A 12,937-nucleotide genomic window follows, 5' to 3' on the forward strand; every position below is an offset into this window, starting at 1 on the left:
TGCTGATAGGGAAACACTGCCTGGATATTTTACATAGAAAGGAAACAAAGTCAGAACAAAATGTATCATCCCATGCTATACTATTACCTATAGTAATACATATTATACCCATTACACTATATTATAGCCTTCATACCATTCTACAACTTGCTTTCTCTCTTTTAGGAAATATATATTTGAATTCTAGAAGAATATGCCAAACTATATTAATCGTTTTTATTAACTATTAATAAGTTACTAACAATTAGCCTTTATTAAATGGTAAAGACTGAGAGAAGGATCAGCAAGTGAAAGGGAATTTTTACTCTCCCTTCTCTGAATCTTTTCTTTTTACCACGAGCATGAATTATTTTTATGATTTTTCAGAAAGATGATGCTGATGTTGAAGTCGAGTGGGGTTGGGGAGGCCTCACCCTGCAGGTCAGGGGCACTTGGAGCAAACTTATAACTGTTCCTGTGAGTCACTGCTTATTGATATCCTGACATAGTTTATACCCATACTTCGAGGACTTTACCCTTTCGAGAAAGTTCTTGACCTTCTTTGGGTTGTCATTACACGTGTGCACAGTTAATTGGGTCTTTTTGGAGTGCGTTAGGATTTGTCTCTGCCCTGTAACTTCTATTGCTGTCTACAGAGACAGAGACAGAGAGAAACAGCCAGAAGGAAGGAGAGATAGAGACTGACACAGAGCGGGCTGCAAGCTTGTCTCTGAAAGGGCGGGCCTATGCCGGCTGACTCCATCTTGTTCTGTGTCCTTCACCTTGACCACACCTCCTCCCCTTGAGCAACCCCCCCCTCACCTGCCTAACAGGACTCGGACCCTTCCCCAGGACCCTTCCCCAGCCAATCGGCTGAGGCCATAGCCATTACCTCACCAACTGCCCCTAGGCCCCAATAAAACCTTTGTCCTTTTGAAACTCGCTCTCTTTCCCTGGTATCTCACCACTGCGTCGGTGCAGGTAGGGGATTGAGCTCGAATAAAGGCTCTTTGCTTTTGCATCGGACTCGGCTTCCTAGTGGTCTTTGGGGATCACGAATTCTGGGCATAACAGTCTCCAGCCCTAACCAGCTTTGTGGAGGTGTCCAGGGTCCTCACAGGGACCTCTGAAGGCATTAGGAGCCTAAAACCCTTAACACAGGTGGTTACTTTTCTGGGTTTGCTTCCCGGGGAGACTCCACCAATGTTTGTGGCTCGTGAGGGTGGGGGAGGGGGAGGGAGTCTCCTTGCACCTACAGCCCAGAACCCCACGACTCTCTGACTCTCCGACCCACCCTGCGTTACCCCATAGGGAGCTCACCTAATTCAGAGCACAGCAGGGAGGTGTGGGGGAGCTCTTGCCCTTGGGTGGTCAGCCCCCAAGCCCCTTAGGAAGCCCTTATGCCTGAGCTAAGGGCTTTGGGGGCACCATGAGCTGTGCTAGGGACTTAGGGTATATTTTCACGTAATACGTGATAGGGTTTTGGAGCAGTGGGGCTCCGGAGCTGACGGCCAAGAAAGAATTCATGAAGACTTCTTCGGTGCAAAAAGGTGAATTTATTAAAGCACGGGGGACAGGACCTGTGGGCAGAAAGAGCTGCACTGGGGTTGTGTGGAGTGACTGCTTATATACTAGGGAGTTGGGGGAGGTTAAGTCAAAAAGGAGGCCTCGAGAAAGACTTTGATCTGCTAAAGAGGACTCCTAAGTTACCTGCAGCCTTGCTATGGTCAAACCAAGGTCGTTTTCCCTCTACTTAATCATCAACATTAGGACGGCAGGGGGTTCCTGGAGAAAATCCTACTCTGGATTTGCCTCAAGTGCTGTCAGTGGGCTGCAGGTTATAAGGAAACGAAATCTTACCTGCCTTTTCCTTCTGCCTTTGTTCCCCACATCACTGTGGAGGGGAGGGTGATGTTGGGGCTCCAGGAAACTGAGTCTATGGGTTTCTGGAGATTAGGCTGTTGATAAGATTGTCTTTTCCATGTAATTTACTAAGTCGTCTTTGTAAGATTGTCTTTTCCATGTAATTTACTAAAACATTTGCAAATTGATGGAGACTCGGGTCCTGTGATGTCATCAGTTAGCCATTTGTTTTCTTTCCTTTCCTTTGTTCTGAGGCAGCCAGGGGTGACTGAGGAATGTCACACACGTCCCACCTGGGGTGGGGGTGGGGGTGTTTGCCGGGCGTCAGCCTGCCTTATGCTCCCTCATCAATATGCACATTGTTCCTGCGTGTCACCAAGGCCACTCAAGTTCACACAGCCATAAAGCAGATGAGCTGGGAGGCCTGCCCCTTTCCCCTACTCCCAGCAAAGTCATAGACTCAGGTCTTCACACACAGGCTCTGGCAGATCCCGCCCTTACAGTTTCAAGAAAGGAAACTCGAGCCATCTGGAAGAGGCCGTCTGGCTAGACCTTCAACTGCTCTGATTCTTGAGTTGTAAAATCCACGGGACACTGTGATGTCATAGATTCGTAACCACAGGTCAAGGCTCTTGGGCTGGAAATGAAGCTGGATGCTGATTTCTAACTTCCTGCCTTTGGAATTCCTTTTGGCATTCCCTTTACCCTGCTTTAGATCCCAAGCTGGCAGGTGCTTGAAGGAACACTACTCACCTCCAGACATTTCATTCTAATTCTCCTCTGTTGGAAAAAGAACACTCTCCCCATCACCAGGGCAGGACGTCGTGTAGAGAACAGAATGGTTTGCCAATCCCATGGCGAATCCTACTGGTAAGCTGTAAAGTCCAGAAGTTGAAACCAGCATCTTGAATAACCTGAAACTCAAGCCAAGAATTAGGCTAATTCTTACTGGACCTTCCCATCACCACATTCCGTACTGAAGTAATAGTTTCCAAAGAAATGTGCACATGGTCTGACTAACAGCCATCGTGGGGCCATGAAGCTTGTACTGACATCATAACACACAGGTGAAGAAGCACCTCCTGTCCTCACGTACATTACATAGTACACTACCCAGACCAAATCAGTTAACGTTCACAACGTTCTCGGGGTTGGTATTATTTGTATTCCCACTTTAGCACTCACGAATCACCCAAAACGATATTTAATACTTCATCAAAAATTTCGTACCTGGAAAACAAGAAGCCCAAAATCAAGCCACGACACCTAAGATTCTCGCCATTGTAAATTCCAACGTAGCTGTCATCATGGATTGAAAGAACTGGAATTCAGGGACATGTTTACTGTCCTAAAATTTGCAAACTGAGCACTCTTCCTCTAGAATTCAAAAGCGAGCCTCCTTTCGGGCTCAATACTTCCCACCCCAAACATTTTCTTACCTTTGGATCGATTTTCTCTTGACTTCATTACATTGAGCTGCTAGTTGATGGTAAACTCCCTAAATAATGTGGCTAAAGCAGACAGCCTTAGAAATAAGTGATATGACCATGGCAAAGATGCTACTTTTCATCCCACTTCATTTCGGTCGGAAAACTGAGGGTAAATCCGAGTAAGCCAGCGGCATCGGAAGGAAGGATGACATTCTAACAGTAGGAACCGTCTTAGGAACCATCTTAAAACAAACCCATTTTAGAAAGGAGGGTGTTTCCAATCCCGTTCAGCCATTTGAGACAGCTTTGGTCACTGGGCATTTGGGACACAAAATGAGAAAGATTGAAAGAACACTTCCAGACTATGTGGACAAGCCCTAAATGCATTTCTGTGGGAACATGTCTAGTGAGGCAATGATACCTTTTAGGAGAGGAACCCAAATCATAGGAGGACATTCACCAGGTTTGGTAGCATTAAAAAAAAAATTTTTTTTTTTAATGTTTATTCCTTTTTTGAGACAGAGAGAGTGACAGAAGAAGGGGGGGAGGGACAGAGACAGAGGGAGACACAGAATCCGAAGGAGGCTCCAGGCTCCGAGCTGCCAGCACAGAGCCCAACGTGGGGCTCGAACCAGTAAACCACGAGGTCATGACCTGAACCAAAGTTGGATGCTTAACCAGCAGATCCACCCAGGTGCCCCGAGGTTTGCTGGCTTTTTTAAATTCATTTTTTCATAAAATGATTAATGATGCGAAGATTGAGACTCACATCTTTCCCTCACAGGTCCTGGGGCTGAAGGTTTGTCAGCCATTGTCACAACCCTGAGGTCTCCTGGGCCCACTTGAACACAAAAAAGGCTTTGTTAGAGGAATTAGCCTCCTGGTCTGAATGCCTTTGCTCTGAAAGCCACTTCCTTGTGGCAATGCCGTTGCCATAGTTACCAGGCCCTCCTCCACTCTCCTTTCCACACCTCACCACAAAAGACTGGGGGGGGGGGGGAGGGGGGGGCTGGAAATAAATAAAACTTAAAGCCGGGCCACATGCTAGTAAATTGGCCTAGATGATTAGTTGTTGACGTCAAATATAAAAAACTATTTTGAAAGAGGAAAGAAAGGTGCAGAGGATTTTAGAAAGCCATCTGTAATTGCTAACCTATTTGGATTTTCAAACGGACAAATAGTTTGTCAGGAAATAGAGGGTGCTTTCCAAATTACAGACGTCTTTTCTTTTTTTTTTAAATCTGTTTTCAAAGTGTGTGTATTTATTTATTTATTTATTTATTTATTTATTTATTTATTTATTTTGGAGAGAGAGAGAGACAGAGAGAGTGAAAGAGCATGAGCTGAGGAGGGGCAGAGAAAGACAGGGAGACCCAGAATCCGAAGCAGGTTCCAGGCTCCAGGCTCCAGGCTCCGAGCTGTCAGCACAAAGCCCGACACGGGGCTCGAACTCACGAACTGTGAGATCATGACCTGAGCTGAAGTCAGATGCTCAATGGACTGAACCACCCAGGCGCCCCTACAGAAATTTCTTGAAAACAGACTGGTTCCTTGGTGTCTATTTATGTAGTTTGTAGTGGCTTTATTCTTGAATTGAAAGCCATTGTGACCCTCTGACTTAGGAGGATAATCCATCTTGGGGCCAGTATTCCACACTCGGGAGCACAGTGTGGCCTTACCAACGGAATTTATGCCTTTACACAAATGTCCTTACATCCTGTCTATTTCACGTCTTGGTGGGAATCCCATGACGAGTCACTTCAACAAGGAAAAAAAAACTACTCTTCTTCAAACATGTATTACTGATAGAATAAAGTAAAAATAATAGTGACCAACTAAAAACCATCATTTATGTTTTGTAGGCGTGAATTCCTTTCCAGAGATCAGGATTACTTGCGGTGAATCACAGATGTACCATATTGGCTCTTAGAGGAAAGCAAAGGTCCTGGGGGAATTGTTAGCATCACTTAAGGGGCTGCAAGAGAGGTCTCTGGAGAGACGGCCAGAGGCTGGCCTCCCATGCACTAGTCATGGTAAGCACAGTACGCGCAAAAAGAAATGACCAGCTCCATGAGGGCCAGAATCTCAAATGTCACTATGAAGGTAAGGTCAACCCAACCTACATCAATATATAATGATACAGGGGGCAGGGGCACCTGGGTGGCTCAGTCGGGTAAGTGTCCGACTTCAGCTCAGATCATCATCTTGCGGTTCAGGGTTCGAGCCCCATGTCGGCTCTGTGCTGACAGCTCAGAGCCTGGAGCCTGCTTCCAATTCTGTGTCTCCCTCTCTCTCTGCCCCCCCCCCCCACTTGTGCTCTGTCTCTCTCCAAAATAAATAAACATTAAAAAAGATGTTTTTTAAATGATGCAAGGGGCAGTTACTATTTACTTTGAAGTTTCATAAAACTTACAGTTAGGTCTGGGGACGACTGATGCCGAGAGGGAAAACTATGTGCTGTTCTTTCTGCACCAGTGAGAGTTAAAGATAAATGGATATAAGGAGCCATATGAGCAGGCCACGGCCAGAGTAGCTAAGCGCACCAGCTTTGAAGTCAGGCAAATCTGGAGTCAAATCCCGGCCCCTGGGGAGCCACAAGAACTTAGGGGAGCCACCCGCTGTTTCTAAGTCAGTCTCCTTGTGGCAAAAAGGGGATGGTGATGCCAACTGTATGACTTAATGAGAAACTCTAGGTGAAGTGTTGGACACAATGCTTGGAAGGCAGTAAACGTTCAGTGGGTGGAGCTATAATAATAAGCAAGAAGGTGGGCAAGGGGTGGGGTTGGAGGAAGGAGGAGGAGGGTGACAGGAAGGAGGGGGGAAGGAGCAGGAGGAGAAAGGAGAGAGAGAGAGAGAGGAGAGCGGGAGCCTCGGGAAAGAGAAGGAGAGAAAAGGAAGAGAGGGAGGCCTGCAGGTGGGAGTATTTACAGCGCTTATCACCTCCTGTTGTATATAAACAGGGTAAGAGAAGATGAGTTGTGGCTTTTAGATAATGATTCAAACCCTGACTCCGACATGCATGTATTCAGGACCCCTGAGCAATCTCTGTCAGTTCCAGAATTTACCATTTGACCTTCCCCTCAGACCACACAGGTTGGCTCAGGTCGTGCCGGTTTCGTAACCCAGGGAGAAGAACGAGGCACAAACAAGTCCGCTGCAAGAGACAGGGAGCTGGGGACGACAGCTGGAAGGACTGTCGCCTCGAACAATTCCTCATTCTCCTATTTATTGGGAAAACGATATCAATCATCAGCGGACGTCACAACTCATCACATTGTTTAAGGAGTGTTCTCAGGAGGAAAACAGAACTTGTTGAACACGTAGCGGGAGTCATCTAGGGTTGAGGGAGCACAATCAAAGCATCTGATCAGATCCACAGAATCTGATCAGATCCATACTAGGTGGTCATGGTCCCTGAGAAAGCGGAGAAGTGTGAGCAAAGGAAGCAGGCAGCGGTCCACCCTGAGCGGGCCAGGCATTCCCAGCAGCTCGGCCTCAGCAACATCAATCAACCGCCTCCCCAGAGAGACATTTCGGTAGAGGTTTTTCTTAGAGCTATATCGTTTATTTTACAGCTCTAGTTAATGTTTTCCTCCAATAGGATGTTTCAAGCATCACGTTGATCTGAGGGGCCGCTACAAGGTCATGATCTCATGGTTCACGCCTTCGAGCCCCGTGTCAGGCTCTGCGCTGACAGTGCTGAGCCTGCCTGGGGTTCTCGCCCTCTCTCCCCCTCTCTCTGCCCCTCCTCTACTCGTGTACATGTGCACTCTCCCTCTCTCAAAAATAAATAAGAAACCATTAAAAGAAAGAAAGAAAGAAAAGAACCCACACCACTACCTCCCCCTGAAACAGGAATATCACAAAGGAGACAAAACGAGGCTCCAGCTTGAGGTGCTTCTGAAACTCTCAGTCTTTCCCTGTTGGCTTCCTTCTCTTGTCTCAGTGGAACAGTCATTCTGTTCCCATGCCCATTCTCCAGAGCAGAGCCAAAAAGGGGGCCTCAGAGGCTGGTTTGTTACTCAGAATTACTCGGGGCCACTAAACCACCCTCCTACCCATGAGGGGCAGTAAAATCGAGTACCGGCTGGACTTCTAGCCACAGGAAATATAAGAGGTCACCTGCTGCCATTTGCAACATTCATCGGCTTCAGGACTGGCCCTGGGAGACAGGGAGCAAAGATTACCGAAGAAATGAGGCTTAAGGATTTTTCCACCTTTTGCTGAGACATTTCCACTAAGAACCAGATTTATTTCCCTGATTCCAAGAGCTGGGTAACTGTGCCATTCTGATGGCAGATCCAAGTGTGTGTGCGTGTGTGTGTGTGTGTGCAAGTTAAACATTTGAGATACAATTTATGGATTGTTAGAAATCAACTCTGCCTTTGCACACACATCAAACATTTTATTCGATCCCAATATATATTGGCCCGAATAATAAAGAACTACACGCATTCCGGGCTCCGACATAACAACGTGAACAGGTCGGAAGGTGTGCAGGGTAACAATGCCTGGATGTGGGCCAACATTTTAGCGAGGAGCTCCCAACTTAGTTCAGTCCCCATGCAGGGCGCCTCAAACAAGTAACACTCGAGTCCCTGTGAACACTGCAAGCGCTCTAGGACACAAGCCAGTCTGGTCTCTTTCAGGATTCGTTCAGCACCTGCATAGACTTAAGATTCCTATAGACTTGGCTTGTCCACTTGGTGGTTGTCACTGCTTTTTCAGACCCATCTCCTCAGTGTATGGCCACCTTATGCGGCCTCCTCGCCCATGACCTCTACGCCCGTCTTAGCAGTATTCCCCAGTACTTTTGGGTTCCCAAAACAGGGCATTTCGGATTATCTCCAGTCCTGAGATCTAAGACCTAGTGCTGTTTACCCTCCTGATGTATTAGCCATGCCTTCTTCTCTGTATTCTGATGCTCTGACACCTGGGGCCCTGTTGACCCTGGAGAGACTGCCCACCCAGGACTAGCCAATTCCTAGAGACGGTAAACAACTTGCATGCTTTTCAAGTGCAAACCCACCAAGGCAGAGCCCACACCCCTGACCACTTTCCCTCACACTCATACTTTCTCTCCACTAGCCGCCTGGGCCTCATCACCTGGGGCCACGTACCAAACAATGAGGGACAGTCCCTATGCCCCAGAGTCTGCTGAAATCATTCCAGCCGGCCTGTACCATGCCTGCTTACTCTGCGAAGGTTGTGCCTTCCTGTAGGAACCATAGTAAAGGCTCCTGCCCGCATTTCCCCTCTCCCTCTGTCTCCTGACCCACCTGGGGTTTATCCACGTGTTCCCCGCCCCGTGTCATAGTGTGGTGTGCTCCCTCCTCTGGGAGCTGTGAATAACCAACTATCATTTCGATGGCAATTGTCTCCTGATCTGCTGGCCTTACTGAACCTCGTACTTCCTATGAAGGAAAACACAGTATTTGAAAACATCAAGGAAGCAAAGTCTTCCTGGAGGGAAGAGAGGCAAGGATTGAAGGTTAGTTGCTGGGACCACACATTGTAGGCAAAGTGACCCCAGAAAGGAGTCTCTGGTTCTCACTGAGAGAACGGTCTTCTATCTTACAAAGTCCTAAGTCTGTGCTAATGTCTTCAACCCAAACCTCGCGTCACTGTTTCTTTCTTTCTTTCTTTTTTTTTTAAGATTTTAATGTTTATTTATTTTTGAGCGAGAGAGAGACAGAGAACGAGCAGGGAAAGGGCAGACAGAGACAAAGAATCCGAAGCGGGCTCCAGGCTCCAAGCTGACAGCCCAGAGCCCGACGCGGGGCTTGAACCTACAAACCGCGAGATCATGACCCGAGCCAAAGTCAAATGCTTAACCGACTGAGCCACCCAGGTGCCCCATGTGTCACTATTTCTTATAGTGATCTACCACAAAAGCATCTCCATTTGTATTCTCTTTTCCTTTCTGAGCAATAATTTTTTAATGATCTTTTTGAAATGACTCTCTTGTGCCAGCTTTAATGTATATCATGTATATATAATATATAATGTGTATATAATCTTAGATCTCGGGATTCTAGATTATTCCAAACTGCCTTGTTTTGGGAACCCAAAAGTACTCGGAATACTGCTGGAACAGGCATGGAGACCATTGGCGACGAGGCCGCATAGGGTGGCCCCACATGGAGGAGATAGGTCTGAAAAGCAATGCGTATATAGTTACATTTACACAATCAATTATTCAACATAGTTATTGAGCACCTATTGTATGTACTGTTCTAGACCCAAGGGATACAGCAGTAAGCAATACAGACAAAAATCTCCAGGGGCGCCTGGGTGGCTCAGTCGGTTGAGTGTCTGACATCAGCTCCGGTCATGATCTCAGGGTCCATGAGTTCGAGCCCCGTGTCAGGCTCTGTGCTGATGGCTCAGAGCCTGGAACCCACTTCAGATTCTGTGTCTCTGTCTCTCTCTGCCCCTCCCCTGCTCGCACTCTGCCTGTCTGTCTCTCCAAAAATAAACATTAAAAAAAAAATCTCTAATCACATGGAGTTTATAATCCAGTGGGAGATGACAAGCAGTAAACAAAATTTAAAAATGGCATGTTAAATTGGGCTTAGCAGGACAGTAAAGCAATTGTATCTGAGGGAGACAATACATGATAGGAGGTCAGGGAGTTCACATTTTTTATAACGGCTTCATTGAGATATAATTCAGACACCATAAAACTCACCATCTTAAACTGTCCAATTCTGTGGTTTCTGGTGCATTCACAGAGTGGTATAACCGTCCTCACTATCTACTTCCAGGACATTGTCATTATCTATCCCTCTCCCCCCCCAGGAAAAACATACCCCTTAGCAGTCCCTCCCCATGGCCCCCTCTCCCTAGCCCCTGGAAACCACTGATCTACCTTCTGTCTCTGGATTCGCCTATTGCGGGGAATTTCATATAAATGGAATCATACAATATGTGGCTTTTTGTGTGGTTTCTTTCACTTAGCACAATGTTTTCAAGGTTCCTTGATGCAATGGCATGTGTCTGTACTCCATTCCTCGTTATGGATGAATACGATTCCACCGTATACATTTACTGCGTTGTGTTTATTTACTCATCAGTTGTTGGGTGTTTGGGTTGTTTCCACTTTTTGGCTGCTGTGAATACTGCTACTGTGAACATTCGTGCCCAGGTTTTTGTGTGGACACGTTCTCATGTCTCTGCGGGGCACACCTAGGAGCAGAATTGCCGGGTCATATGGTGACCTTATGTTTAGCCTTTGGGGAGACAGTTCCCTTTGAGTCAAGTGATCAAGGGAGGCTTTCCTGGTAAAATGGCATGGAGCACACATCTCAAGGAGGTGATGGAAATAAGCCACACCTAGAGCTGAAGGAGGGCGTGCCAGGCAGAGAACAAGATCAAAGGCAAGAACACAGTGGCAGGTCTGAGGAATAGCAACCTACAGTATGTGGCCGGATCAGAGAGAAAACAGGGAGGCAGCTACGTGTTGACCTACAATACATCACATTTAAGTGGCAATCTGTTTAAATACTTTAAAAAATTTTTTTTAATGTTTTATGTATTTTTGAGAGAGAGAGACAGAGCATGATCAGAGGAGGGGCAAAGAAAGAGGGAGACATAGAATCCCAAGCAGGCTCCAGGCTCTGAGCTGTCAGCACAGAGCCCGACGCGGGGCTCAAACCCATGGACCACGAGATCATGACCTGAGCTGAAGTCAGATGCTTAACCGATTGAGCCACCCGGGCACCCCAATAATTTTTTTTTTTATTGAATGGCGCTATATCCCAGCTTCCTGAACTTAACTCAATTTATCCATAACAATGTCCTTAACTGATTGATTCCGATTTCATCCATAATTCTGTCTTCTCTGGACCTGTTTCATGAAGGAATACCGGAATACACATGCACAATGATTATATAACAAAGATTAAGTTATAGACACATCGGGGGCGCCTGGGTGGCTCAGTCGGTTGAGCGGCCGACTTCAGCTCAGGTCATGATCTCGTGGTCCATGAGTTCAAGCCCCGTGTCGGGCTCTGTGCTGACCGCTCGGAGCCTGAGCCTGTTTCAGATTCTGTGTCTCCCTCTCTCTGACCCTCCCCCGTTCATGCTCTGTCTCTCCCTGTCTCAAAAATAAATAAACATTAAAAAAAAAAGTTATAGTCATCTGCGTTTGGGGGTGGCGTGAACGAATACACTGCTGCCCTGCCAGATAAAGGAAAGCCCATCGCCACTTCCCGCTAGTGCCCACTATTCCCCAGCCCTGGTGAAGCAGACTAGGTAACGACTCAGCAGTAGGTCTTTGACCGGGCCCCCAGCGGGCTGGAATGGTGGTCCCCTACAGACAGGCTCTGGATCACCTCTTCTCTCTGTACCGGTCAAACGAGAGAACTAAAGAGTGAGCATATGGCTTGGCCACTTGCTTCTCTTGGAAGTTTGGGTTGCTGTGGCTGTCTCCTGATTTTCCCGAGGTGGCCTTGTATTTATGGCTCAAGGGGGCAATGGGAGTTCTAAACAAATGGTGTGTGTGCTGCTAAGAGGGACTAACCAGGCACAGGGGAGAGTGAGGAGGCCGAGGGAGGCCATGCAGAGAATCTGATATCATGGCTAAAACTTGAAGGGTGAGGTTTTTCTGGATGTGAAACGAATGAAGGCATGACAGGAGAGAGAGAATAGCAGGGGTAAAGGCTCGGGTACAGGAGAGAACACAGGACACTTAATAAAAAAAAAAAAATAGCAATTAACTGTGGCCTGGTTGTGGCGGAGAAATGCAGAGAAATGAGCAGCCTTGGAAAGCACAGCCAGGTCACATAGAGCCTCACTGGACGTTTGGAGCCATCTGGACTTCATGCTAAAAGCCAGAGGCAGGACGGGAAGGATTTCCAGCAGCGAGGGGATGCCATAAGGTTTGATGAGGCTGACGATCATGGACTGAGCATGGGCGCGACTGGAGGCGAGGCGCTCAGATACATTCCCGGTCCTCTCCACGACATCGGATGCAGCCCCCAGGACCACCTGAGCGTGCCGCTTTGGGAGGTCACATTACCCAGATTTGTGTCCTAGCTCGGCCACCAACTCTATTTACTAACTAGGAAAAGCATAAACACTCCTTGAGATAACAAATATCCAAACATGGCGTTCCAGATCAGACCCATCCAAATTCAGCCACATGAATGTTGTAGTTCTTGCCAAAAGGACCCACAGTAGAAGGGTTCTTTTGCCTTCCCTTCCCTGCTTTTCCTTTTTAACCTAAAAACTATTCCATTCAGGGGCCCCTGGGTCACTCACTCGGTTAAGTATACAACTCTTGATTTCAGCTCAGGTCATGATCTCATGGTTTGTGGAATTCTCTCTTGGGATTCTCTCTCTCTCTCAAAGTAAAATAAAGAAACTAAAAAAAAAAGAAGTATTTCAATCAAACAAATGGAATTATACCACTTGTCTTATGAGGCAAAGCAACTGTGACAAATAGATGTGTATGCACATGTAATACGTACACATACAATACAATCACTGAAATTTTTCTCTCCACTAAACTAACATTTCACCAAGATAGTCTCTGCCCTTGGAAAATTCTCAGTGGGGGACGGGTTTCCTTCTATGAATGAAACAGGAATTTGAGTCAAATTTAAGTAAATCTTTTTTTTTAATGTTTATTTATTTGGCAGCGGGGGGGGGGGGGAGTGGGG

The sequence above is a fragment of the Acinonyx jubatus genome, chromosome C2 (assembly GCF_027475565.1).
Source record: "Acinonyx jubatus isolate Ajub_Pintada_27869175 chromosome C2, VMU_Ajub_asm_v1.0, whole genome shotgun sequence".
Lineage (NCBI taxonomy): Eukaryota > Metazoa > Chordata > Mammalia > Carnivora > Felidae > Acinonyx > Acinonyx jubatus.